At 42.6% G+C, this 12366-nt stretch overlaps 1 long non-coding RNA gene across 1 annotated transcript in view; it reads right to left on the reverse strand.

The window, feature by feature from the left end:
- The window catches only part of LOC127484172 (uncharacterized), a 57987-nt gene extending 46957 nt beyond the window's left edge, over positions 1-11030 (reverse strand). Inside the window, exon 1 of the long non-coding RNA XR_011382712.1 lies at positions 10350-11030. This is a non-coding gene — a long non-coding RNA (uncharacterized lncRNA). The remainder of the gene's footprint in view (positions 1-10349) is intronic.
- Positions 11031-12366: the final 1336 nt, after the last annotated feature.

Below are 12366 nucleotides of genomic sequence, written 5' to 3' on the forward strand. Positions count from 1 at the left end.
CAAGAAACACATATTAATCCTAATAGACAAGACCAGAAAAGATTTTCACCACAACACATCCTAGTCAAACTCTCCATAGTAAAACATAAGGAAATGATTCTAAAAAATGCATGAGAGAAATGCCAGATTACTTTAATGGACTCACAGCTGACTTATCAGAAACCCTACAGGCTAAAAGAGAATAGTGAGATATATCCCAAGTCTTAAGAGAAAAAAAACTGTCAACCAAGAATACTGTACCCTGAAAAGCTGTCATTTATCAATGAAGGCGAAATAAAAAACCTTCCATCACAGAAATTGAAAAAATCTGTCATCACTCATCCAGCCTCACAAAAGATGCTTAAAGATGTGATACACACAGAAATACAGAAACATGGTCATCACTATGAAAGAAACTGTAGGCAGAAAATCTCCCATTAAATGTTCAAAATAGGGACCAGCACTGTGGCATAGCAGGTAAAGCCACCACCTGCAGTGCCGGCATCCCATATGGGCACCGGTCCCAGTCCCAGCTGCTCCACTTCTAATCCAGCTTTCTACTATGGCCTGGGACAGCAATAGAAGATGGCCAAAGTCCTTGGGTACCTGCATCTATGTGGGAAACCTGGAAGAAGTTCCTGGCTCCTGGCTTCAGATAGGTGCAGCTCTGGCTGTTGCTGCCCTTTGGGGAGTGAACCAGAGGATGGAAGACCTCTCTCTCTACCTCTCCTCTCTCCAACTTTTCAAATAAATATATGTAATTATAGAAAGCTTTTATTCAATAAATATAAATTTTATAAGTACAACTTTTGGATTGTAATGGTTCTTCCCCTCATACTCGTCCTCCTATTCCCAAAACATCCCACCTCCTACTCCCTCTCCCATCACATTATTCATTAAGATTCATTTTTAATTACCTTTATATACAGAAGATCAGCTCTATACTAAGTAAAGATTTCAACAGTTTGCACCCACATAGACACACAAAGTAGAAAGTACTGTTTGAAGACTAGTTTTACCATTAATTCTCATAGTATATCACATTAAGGACAGAGGTCCTACATGGGGAGCAAGTGCACAGTGACTCCTGTTGTTGATTTAATAAGTAAATAAATCCTTTTTTAAAAAAAGTGCAAAGGAAATCAAAGGAAACAGTAGGAATATTTATGGAAAAATGGCAGGACAAAGATGTTGCTTATTGATACTTACCTTGAATATAAATGGCCTTAACTCTCCAGTTAAAAGACACAGACTGGCTAAATGGATTAAAAACCAAAACCCATCTATTTGCTGCCTACAATAAATACATCTCACCAACAAATATATGTGCATACCAAAAGTGAAAGGATGGAAAAATATATTCCATGCTAACAGAAACCAAAAAACAGCTGGTGTAGCCATGCTGATATTAGACAAAACAGACTTTAACACAAAAACTGTTAAAAGAGACAAAGAAGGCATTATGTAATAATTAAAGGACCAATTCAACAGGAAAATGTGACAATTATAAATGTATATGCACCTAATTAAAGGGCACCTGGCTTTTTAAAAGAAATGTTAATGGAACTAAAGGGAGACATAGACTCCAATACAATAGTAATGGGGGATTCCATACTCCACTTTCAGCAATGGACAGATTAACCAGACAGAAAACTGCCGCTCCCCGTCTTCGTGGAGGAACGACACAGGACCCTGTGCTGTTCTTTTGCCTGCTCGGCCCTTCCCGGGTTTGCTGCTGGTTCTTCCCGGGTTGGCTACCTACCCTTCCACCTCCGTGGAAGGGCGGTTCCCCCTGCCACTTTCCCCACTTCCGTGGGGGAGCGGCACACCGCCGGCCGGCTCTCTCGGGGGCTGCTCAGATGTTCCTTCAGATAGATGTTCCTGGTGCATGTTGTCTCTCTCCTCCTTTATAGTCCTCTTCCACCAATCCCAACTCTGCTACCCACACTCCGAGTACGCTGCTCTCCTCCAATCAGGAGCGGGATCAGCTCCTGCAGGTTACCGGTCGAACTGGAGGCACCTGTGTAGAAGTTGTTTACTCCTCTCCCAGCGCCATATTGTGGGAGAGCAGATGCATAGAATAAGTCTTAATTCCAGTAACTTAGTCTAGTCCGAGTTGCTCCCCACAGAAAACCAGCAAGGAAACTGCAGACTTAATTGACACTATAGACCAAATGGACCTAACAGATATCTATAGAACTTTTAATCCCACAGATGCAGAATACACATTTTTCTCACCAGTGCTTGGAACTTTCTCTAAGACAGACCACATGCTAGTCCATAAAGCAAGTCTCAGCAAATTAAAAATATATCAAAATCATACCATGCATCTTCTCGGACCACAATGGAATGAATCTGGAAATCAACAACTCAAGAATCTCTAAAACATGTAAACACATGAAGATTAAACAACATGCTCTTGAATGAACAATTGCTCATAGAAGAAATCAAAAGAGAAATCAAAAAATTTCTGGAAATGAATGAAGGTGACAATACAACATTGAAAATTTATGCGATACAGAAAATCAGTGTTAGAAGGAAATTTTATGGCAATAGGAGCCTATATCAATAAATTGGAAAGGCACCACATAAATGAGCTATCAGTGCATCTCAGGAACAGAAAGACAACAGCAATCCAAACCAAAACTAGTAGGAGAAAAAAATAACTAAAATTAGAGAATAAACAAAACAGAAACAAAAAAAAAATTACAAAAGACCAGCAAAACAAGAAGCTGATTTTTTGAAAAAAAAAATGACACACCATTGGTCCAACTAACCAAAAAAAAGGGAGGGAGAAGACCCAAATTAATAAAATCAGAGATGAAAAAGAAAATGTAAAAACAGACACCACAAAATAAAAAAATCACCAAAAATTACTACAAAGAGCTTTATGCCAACAAACCAGGTAACATAGAAGAAATGGATAGATTCCTGGACACATAAAATCTATCTAAATTGAGCCATGAAGACATAGAAAACCTAAACAGACTTGTTACCAAAACAGAAACTGAATCAGTAATAAAGACGCTCCCAGTAAAAATCCCAGAACAGGATGGCTTCACTGCTGAATAATACCAGACATTTAAAGAAAAACTAACTCCAAGTCTTCTCAAGCTATTCAAAATAATTGAAAGACCAGGATCCTCCCAAACTCCTTCTAGAAAGCCAGTATCACCTTAATTCCTAAAACTGAAAAAGATATAACAGAGAAATAGAACTACAGACCCATTTCCATAATGAACCCAGACACAAAAATCCTCAACAAAATACTAGCCAATTCAATACTGATGATACTTTCTGAATGATCAGAAAGATCATTCATCTGGACCAAGTGGGATTTATCAACAAATGAAAATCAATTAATGTGATACATCACATTAACAAATTGAAGAACAAAAACCATATTATTATCTCAATAGATGTAGAGAAAGCATTTGATAAAATAAAACACTCTTTCATGATGAAAACTTAAAGCAAATTAGGTATAGAAGTAACATTACTCAACACAGTCAAGGCAACTTATGACAAACCAACGGCCAGCATCTTAATGAATGTGTAAAAGTTGGAAGCATTCCCACTGAAATATGGAACTAGACAAGGATGGCCACTCTAACCACTGCTATTCAATATAGTCCTAGAAGTTTTATGAAGAGCCATTGGGCAAGAAAAGGAAATCAATGGGATACAAATTGGGAAGGAAGAAATCAAAATATCCCTATTTGCAGATGACATGATTCTAAATATAGGGGCTCCAAAAGACACCACTAAGAGACTATTGGAACTCATAAAAGAGTTTGGTTAAGAGGCAGAATATAAAATCAACACTCAAAATTCAAAAGCCATTGTATACACAGACAATAACATGGCTGAGAAAAAACTTCTAAGATCAATCACATTCACAATAGCTCTAAAAAAAACCAAATACCTTGCAATAAATTTAACCACAGATGTCAAAGATCTCTATGATGAAAATTATAAAACATTAATGAAAGAAATAGAAGAAGATACAAAAATTGGAAAAATATTCCATGTTCATGGATTGGAAGAATCAATATCATAAAAATGCCAATACTACTAAAAGCATTTTACAGATTCAGTGTGATACCAATCAAAATAGTAAGGATATTCTTTTAAGATCTAGAAAAAAAGATGCTGAAATTCATATGGAAACACACAAGACAAAAAATAGCTAAAGCAATCTTAAGGAACAAAAACAAAGCCAGAGGCATCCCAATACCAGGTTTTAAGACATACTATAGAGCAGTTATAATCAAAACAGTCTAGTACTGGTACAATAACAGATGGATAGACAAATGGAACAGAACAGAAACAAGAAATGAACTCTCACATCTACAACCAACCTATCTTTTCTTCTTTTTTTATTTATTTATTTGACATGTAGAGTTATAAACAGTGAGAGAGAGAGAGAGAGAGAGAGAGAGAGAGAGAGATCTTCCTTCTGTTGGTTCTCCCCCAAAATGGCCACTAAGGCCAGCACTACACCGATCCAAAGCTAGGAGCCACATACCTCTTCTTGGTCTCCCATGCGGATGCAGGGGCCCAAGCACCTGGGCCATCCTCCACTGCTCTCCCAGGCCACAGCAGAGAGCTGGACTGGAAGAGGAGCAACCAGGACCAGAACCTGGTGCCCATATGGGATGCCAGTGCCACAGGCAAACGATTAACAGAGTGAGCCATAGCGCCAGCCCCCAACCAATCTATCTTTAACAAAGGAGCTAAAAATCAATCCCTGGAGCAAGGATAGTCTCTCCAACAAATGGTGCTGGGAAAACTGGATCTCCACATGCAGAAGTATGAAGCAAGCCCTCTACCTTACACCTTACACAAAAATCCAATCAAAATTCATTGAAGACCTAAATCTATGACCCAATACCATCAAATTGTCAGAGAACATTGGGGAAATCCTGCAAGACACTGGCGTAGGCAAAAAGTTCCTGGAAAGGACTTCAGAGGCACAGGAAATCAAAGCCAAAATTGACAAATAAAGATTACATCAAGCTGAGAAGCTTCTGCACTGCAAAAGAAACAGCACAGTGAAAGGCTATTGGCAAAATAGGAGAAATTATTTGCAAACTACGCAACTGATAAAGGATTAATAACCAGAATATATAAAGAGATCAAGAAACTCAAAAACAACAAAACAAACAACCTAGTTAAGAATTGGGCAAAGAGCCGGCACTGCGGCTCAATAAGCTAATCCTCCACCTGCGGCGCTGGCACACAAGGTTCTAGTCCCAATCAGGGCGCCGGATTCTGTCCCAGTCACTCCTCTTCCAGGCCAGCTCTCTGCTGTGGCCCAGGAGTGCAGTGGAGGATGGCCCAAATCCTTGGCCCTGCACCCCATGGGAGACCAGGAGAAGCACCTGGCTCCTGGCTTCAGATCAGCGCGGTGTGCTGGCCGCAGCACGCCTGCCACAGTGGCCATTGTGGGGGTGAACCAACGGAAAAAGGAAGACCGTTCTCTCTGTCTCTCTCTCTCACTTTCCACTCCACCTGTCAAAAAAAAAAAAAAAAAGAATTGGGCAAAGGACTTAAAGAAGCATTTTTCAAAAGAGGAAATCCCAATGGCCAACAGACACATGAAAAAATGCTCAGGATCACTAGCCATCAGGGAAATGCAAATCAAAACCACGATGAGGTTTTACCTCACCCCCATTAGAATGGCTTTCATACAGAAAAATAACAAATGCTGTCAAGGATGTGGGGGAAAAGTTACCATAATCCACTGTTGGTGGGAATGTAAGACAGAATGGAGATACCTCAGAAATCTGAATATAGACCTACCATGTGACCCAGCCATCCCACTCCTGGGAATTTACTCAAATGAAATGAAATCAGAGTATGAAAGAGTTATCTATATCCCCATGTTTATTGCAGCTCAATTCACAATAGCTAAGTCATGGAATCAACCCAAATGCCTATCAATTGAAGACTGGATAAAGAAATTATGGGATATATATGCCATGGAATATTAAACAGCGGTTAAAAAATGAAATCCTGTCTTTTGCAACAAAATTGGTGCAACAAAAACATCATACTTAGTGACATAAGCCAGCCCAAAAGGACAAATACCATATGTTCTCCCAGATATGTGATAACTATTAGAGCACATAAAAGTAAACTATAGAAGCAAAATCAACACTTCAAGATGCAATGACTTCAAACAGCCTTATCTCAACTGTTGAAGAACAGGTTTTTCTTTTTCATAATATTTGTTGAACTCTATTTAGTAAAAGTTAATCATATATGTATACAGTTCATTGAAAATAGATCTCAATAAAAAATAAGGACAGGGGGCCGGTGCCATGTCTGACTTGGTTAATCCTCCGCCTGTGTGTGGCACAAGAATCCCATATGGGCGCTGGGTTCTAGTCCCGATTGAATCTCTTCCAGTCCAGCTCTCTGCTGTGGCCCAGGAGGGCAGTGGAGGATGGCCCAAGTGCTTGGGCACCTACGCCCACATTGGAGACCAGGAAGAAGCACCTGGCTCCTGGCTTCGGATCAGCACAGCGCCAGCCATAGCGGCCATCTTGGGAGTGAACCAATGGAAGGAAGACCTTTCTCTCTGTTTCTCTCTCTCACTGTCTAACTCTGTAAAAGACAAAAAAGATAAAATAAATTAAAAATAAGGATGATAATAGGAGAGGGAGGAGGAAAAGGGATGGGAGTGTGGGTAGGAGGTGGGTACAGTGAGAAGAATCACTATATTCCTAAAGTTGGTTGTATTTATGAAAAGCAAGAAGTTCATATTCCTTACATAAAAGGTTTCGGGGGGCGGGGGGAAGAAAAGAAAACAAGCCTAATAGTATGATTCTACTTTACCGCATAAAGGAAAGTGTGACTTTAACCTGACTCCTCAGAACTCCTCAGTGGCCAGATTATTAAACAGGTTATTAAATATTTGTACTCATTCCCATAAATTCTATTAGGTAGGTAATTGTTTTTCATTTTCCAGCTCAAAATGTCATAAGGAAATTTTGTCAACAGGTTGAAAGTTCCAGTGAAGGTGTCCTTTCACCAGAGTTCTGTTGAACAATGAAATTGGCATAGTAATTAAACACTCATCATCCTAAAGAACAATGGATGTAAAGAAAAACAGACTTGGCCAGCGCCACAGCTCAATAGGCTAATCATCCACCTAGCGGCGCCGGCACACCAGGTTCTAGTCCCGGTTGGGGCGCCAGATTCTGTCCCGGTTGCCCCTCTTCCAGGCCAGCTCTCTGCTGTGGCCCGGGAGTGCAGTGGAGGATGGCCCAAGTGCTTAGGCCCTGCACCCCATGGGAGACCAGGATAAGCACCTGGCTCCTGGCTCCTGCCTTCGGATAGGCGCGGTGCGCTGGCCGCAGCGCGCCGGCCGCAGCGGCCATTGGAGGGTGAACCAATGGCAAAGGAAGACCTTTCTCTGTCTCTCTCTCTCACTGTCCACTCTGCCTGTAAAAAGAAATAATAAAAAAAAAAGAAAAACACTGATTACCAGAAAGAAAAGGCCTAGTGGTGTCACATCACAGCAGTAATTATTCTATGTAATTGAAAAATTCTGAAAGGATAACAGAATTAAACCTACTCTGGGTTCCATTTCACTTTCACATGTACACACAGGAATGTGTAGAGGGTGCTAGAAAGAGGGAATCCCATGTGCACATACACCTTGGACTCACAAGGTGTTCAAGTAGCATAGGAGGAGCTGAAGGAAATGTCACATATTTAAGACTACAGAGCCACGTCTGAATCTGGCCCCATCCATTGCAACCTCCATCTTCTCATCTGGGGTTGCTGTGAGGATAAACAAGATAATGAAATGCCAGGCCTCGTGGTTAAATGCTCAGAAATCAGTAGCAGAAGGGGTGAAAGCACTGTGCAGTAAGAAAGGAGAAAATACCTCTGCTCTTCTAGTGTACTTCTTGTCTTCACTACCTTTACATTTAGTGCTGCAATGAGTGCTTATTAATGCCCTCATGAACCTCAGGCTAAAGTAGCTCTTAAAACTGCTGTAGTCAGACACTATGGAGTAAGCTCACTTCTAGGTACATACACACAAGAAACAAATGTTCATTAAGAGACATGTGCAAGAATATTCATAGAAGCATTTTTGTACTATCAAACTGTCAACTACAAATTACCTAAAGGGTAGAATGAATAGTACCTAGCCATCAATAACAGAATAAGAAAATTTGCTGTATATTTTTTTAAAAAATTTAATATTTATTTGAAAAGGAGGGTTACAGAGAGAAAAGACAAGACAGAGACAGAGACAGATAGATCTTCCATTTGCTCATTCACTCCCCAGATGGCTGCAATGACTCAGCCTGGGTGAGGTCAAAGCCAGGAGCCAGGAGCTTCTTCCAGGTCTCCCACATGGATACAGGGGCGCTGGGCCATCTTCCACTGCTTTCCCAGGTGTATCAGCAGGCATCTAGATTGGAAGTGGAGCATTCAGGACACTAACCAGCACTCGTACAGGATGCCAGTGCTGCAGGGCAGGGCTTAACCCGCTGTGCTAATAATGTGCTGGCCCCAAGACTGCTGTTGACTATCAGTAGCATGAGGGGTCTCCAAAATGTTTATGGGAAATCTGATTTATGAAAAATCTATGCATGGATTTCAAAACTTTTTCACCAAAATAAACTTATCTTGTCATTCCATTTTCCTACAATCTTTCTAAAGCCCCTTGTAGGATAAATCAGTGGTGGTATGCTTACCAATAGATGACTGCTCAGCAGAGAGCCTGAACAATCCACAGCCCCACCAACATGCATAAATTTCATGCACAACACTTTCAAGAGGAGCCAGACAGTGAGAGTGCAAAGTACACAGTTCTACTTACATCATGTGCAAATGCAGGAGAGAGATGACTGTTGGGGAACAGTGAGTAGAGGGTCTCTGGGGGTGCACTCTTAACCTGAGCTGGGTGCTCAAGAAAAGGTGAGTGTACTTAGGGAAAATTCACTAAAGATTTGATTTTTCCCCAATAGTTTCTATCCACAGTTGGTTGAATCCATGTATATGGAACTCACCCATACAAGGGAATGCCTATAATGTTGTTTACATCTAGTTTTAAACAAATGTTTACCTAGGTATGGTTTTTATACAAAATTATCTGTAGTCTCAGAAAAGCAGTCTTTAAAAGTCCTCTATTGTGGCTGGCGCCGCGGCTCAATAGGCTAATCCTCCGCCTGCGGCGCCTGCACACCGGGTCTAGTCCCGGTCGGGGTGCCAGATTCTGTCCCAGTTGCCCCTCTTCCAGGCCAGCTCTCTGCTATGGCCAGGGAGTGCAGTGGAGGATGGTCCAAGTGCTTGGGCCCTGCACCCCATGGGAGACCAGGAGAAGCACCTGGCTCCTGGCTTCGGATCAGCGCAGCACACCGGCCGCAGCGGCCATTGGAGGGTGAACCAACGGCAAAGGAAGACCTTTCTCTCTGTCTCTCTCTCACTGTCCACTCTGCCTTTCAAAAAAATTTTTAAAAGTCCTCTATCGCACTAGAAAAATCATTTTTGCCAACACTCAATTTTTAGTACAGAAGCACTTCCTAATACACTTAGTACTTTTATATCAAATCATTTCTTCAATGATTACTTTTATTTAAAGGGCCACATACTTTTTGAAAAATGCTGGCTCCTGTTATTTTTTTCCTCCCAAATCCATTATGGCCCCAATTCTCTCCTAGGAATGATATAAACCCCATGGCATCCTCAGTCTCCATCCAGTCAGACTAAGGTAAGGGACCAAGTTCCTGATAGGTAAAAATCCTTTCAAAGGGTTAACAGGGGATGGAAGGAACCTCAGAGTCATTTCCTCCAGTCTGCTTTCCTCTGGGGTCTACCACACAAGGCCAGTTTAGCAATGGCAGAAAGGTTGGCCACCCTCCAACCCCATTCACGACTGCTGTCCATCAGCCTTCGGTACCTCCAGTCACAGACCCCATCCTGCCATCTTCAGGACTCAATCCTTCACATTAAGTCTCCACTTTTTTTTTTTTTTTTTTGACAGGCAGAGTGGACAGTGAGAGAGACAGACAGGGAGAAAGGTCTTCCTTTTCCATTGGTTCGCCCCCACAAAGGCCACTGCGGCCAGCATGCTGCGGCCAGCGCACCACGCTGATCAGAAACTAGGAGCCAGGTGCTTCTCCTGGTTTCCCATGGGGTGCAGGGCCCAAGCACTTGGGCCATCCTCCACTGCCCTCCCAGGCCACAGCAGAGAGCTGGACTGGAAGAGGAGCAACTGGGACAGAATCCAGTGCCCTGATTGGGACTAGAACCCAGGGTGCTGGCACCGCAGGTGGAGGATTAGCCTAGTGAGCTGCGGTGCCAGCCTAAGTCTCCACATTTCTACTGCCTTTTTCTAAACTAACCTGTTCACTGTCCTCTGAGCAGACTCCAAATTCTCTCCACCCCTGAAGATGTGGAGCCCAGAGGTGAAGCTTTCATTCAAGTTTAATAGAGCGGAATCGTCACTCCATTGTGATGTCCTCTTCCATGTAGGCAACCTGCAGCCGGTCTATAATAGCTGCCAAAGAAACGTGCAGGCCCCTGGAATCTGTGTGAGCTCAGTTGGAAGGTGTCTGCTTGTGTGCTTGAATTAATCACTTTGATATGAAGAGATGATCCTGGATTATCTGAGGGGCCCGGATGCCATTGTAAGTGTCCCAGTGGTAGACAGGTGAGAGCAGAGTCAGAGCACAGGCGAGGAAAAGGTGATGGGAGGATGGAGACAGAGAATGCAGTGCGGCAGTCACCAGACGCTGGATGGATTCTCCCTCAGAGCCACAGCAGGTAAGCAAGTCCTTGACTTAAGCCGAGTGACACTGACTTCCACTACTCAAATCCGTAACAAAGTGATTTCAGTTGAATTGTCTTAAGCCACCTTGTCTACGTAATGTGTTACAGCAGCAACAGAAGCTGATCTTAAACTCAAAGCTATGTTTATATGTTCATCTTTTATTCTCTCCAAGACGTTGACTTACTGAATTCAATTGATTTTTTCCTTATACACACACCAAATTAAACAAAAAAAGTATATAAGGTAGTAGAGAAGTTAGAAGGAAAATGATAGTTTTTTTATTGCTAAACACAAAGTAGAGAGAGGAGCCTTAGTGGGACTGTGGATACTGAGAGAGGAGAGAGGAGAGAGAAGAGAGGGAAGAGAGGGAGGGGGAGGACAGAGGGGGAGGAGAGGGGGAGGAGAAGGGGGAGGGGAGAGCCAGAGAGAGAAAGAATCTTCCATCACATGGTTCAGTCCCCAGATGGCCATGATGGCAAATTCCAAGGATTATGACCTTGGATAAGTCATTTTCTCCTCCAAGGTCATTTTCCCATTTGCAGAATGAAGAGAGAACTTCTAAATTCTTCCAGGATTTTTCTACTAAGCTACAGAGCTTTTTACTCTATTATCAATTAGTTTCAAAGAGTCCTCAGGCAATCACTGTCTCAATGGCACCTCCGTGAGTGCCACCTGCTGTGGGAAGTCTTCCGGTTCACCTCCTTTCTCTGTCTCCAGTTGTTCTTGAGTTCCATCTCCAGCATTTCCTGCGCTGTGCTCCAGGGACCGGTATCCACCCCATCTCCCCCACTAACTGCGAGCTTGTCCAGGGCGGAGCCTCCCGCATTACTCATCTCTCTCCAGTGCCCGGCTCAGCAGTGAATGGACAAGTGAAGAAATTAATGGATTGCTACGAAGTAACAACTTTCTCATCCTACACCCTTGACTGATGGAAATGTCACAGGACAGGGCTGCAAACCAGCCTCGGAGCGCCAGGCTCTGCTGCAGGGGAGCCATTCATCACGCGTGCTGGCAGCCATCCTGCATCTTGTGAGTGATGTATGTGTTTTCAGCAGTGTCGACTTGACTTGCTTTATCTACTTAATAAGCTGAAGTCGTAATTCAAAAGCCTACTTTGACTACTTCTATGTTTGAATTTCATAGTTGTGACTGCTGCATACATACCGGAAAAGTTCAAATGTCTGCTAGAGATGCTTTCTTCTCTTTGGCCATCAAAGTTTTAGGGAAACTTTCCTAAAAATTTCATCATTTATGTTCGTAATTCCAATCTCCAAGTACAAAGGCCAATGGTAATACATGAAAAACTGCACATGAAAGGACTTGGCCTGGAGCCTGGTTTTTTTTTTTTTTCCTTTCCCCTCTGCTATTTCGTTCTCTTCCCCTGGAGACATTGCTGGGCTCATCACAGCAGCAGGCGGTCCAGCCCACTCAGCAGCACCCAGGAGACACACGGGGAACACGTCCAGTCGGCCATGATTTGGCCTGGAGCATCTTGGTTCTGGCTGCATCTCAGGATAATCTAACATATTTCTCAAAGTCAGTTTTCAGCCTCAGAGTTGAGCCTGAGCACAGAAGCCACTGATAACAAA

This window comes from Oryctolagus cuniculus, chromosome 15, assembly GCF_964237555.1.
Source record: "Oryctolagus cuniculus chromosome 15, mOryCun1.1, whole genome shotgun sequence".
Classification (NCBI taxonomy): domain Eukaryota; kingdom Metazoa; phylum Chordata; class Mammalia; order Lagomorpha; family Leporidae; genus Oryctolagus; species Oryctolagus cuniculus.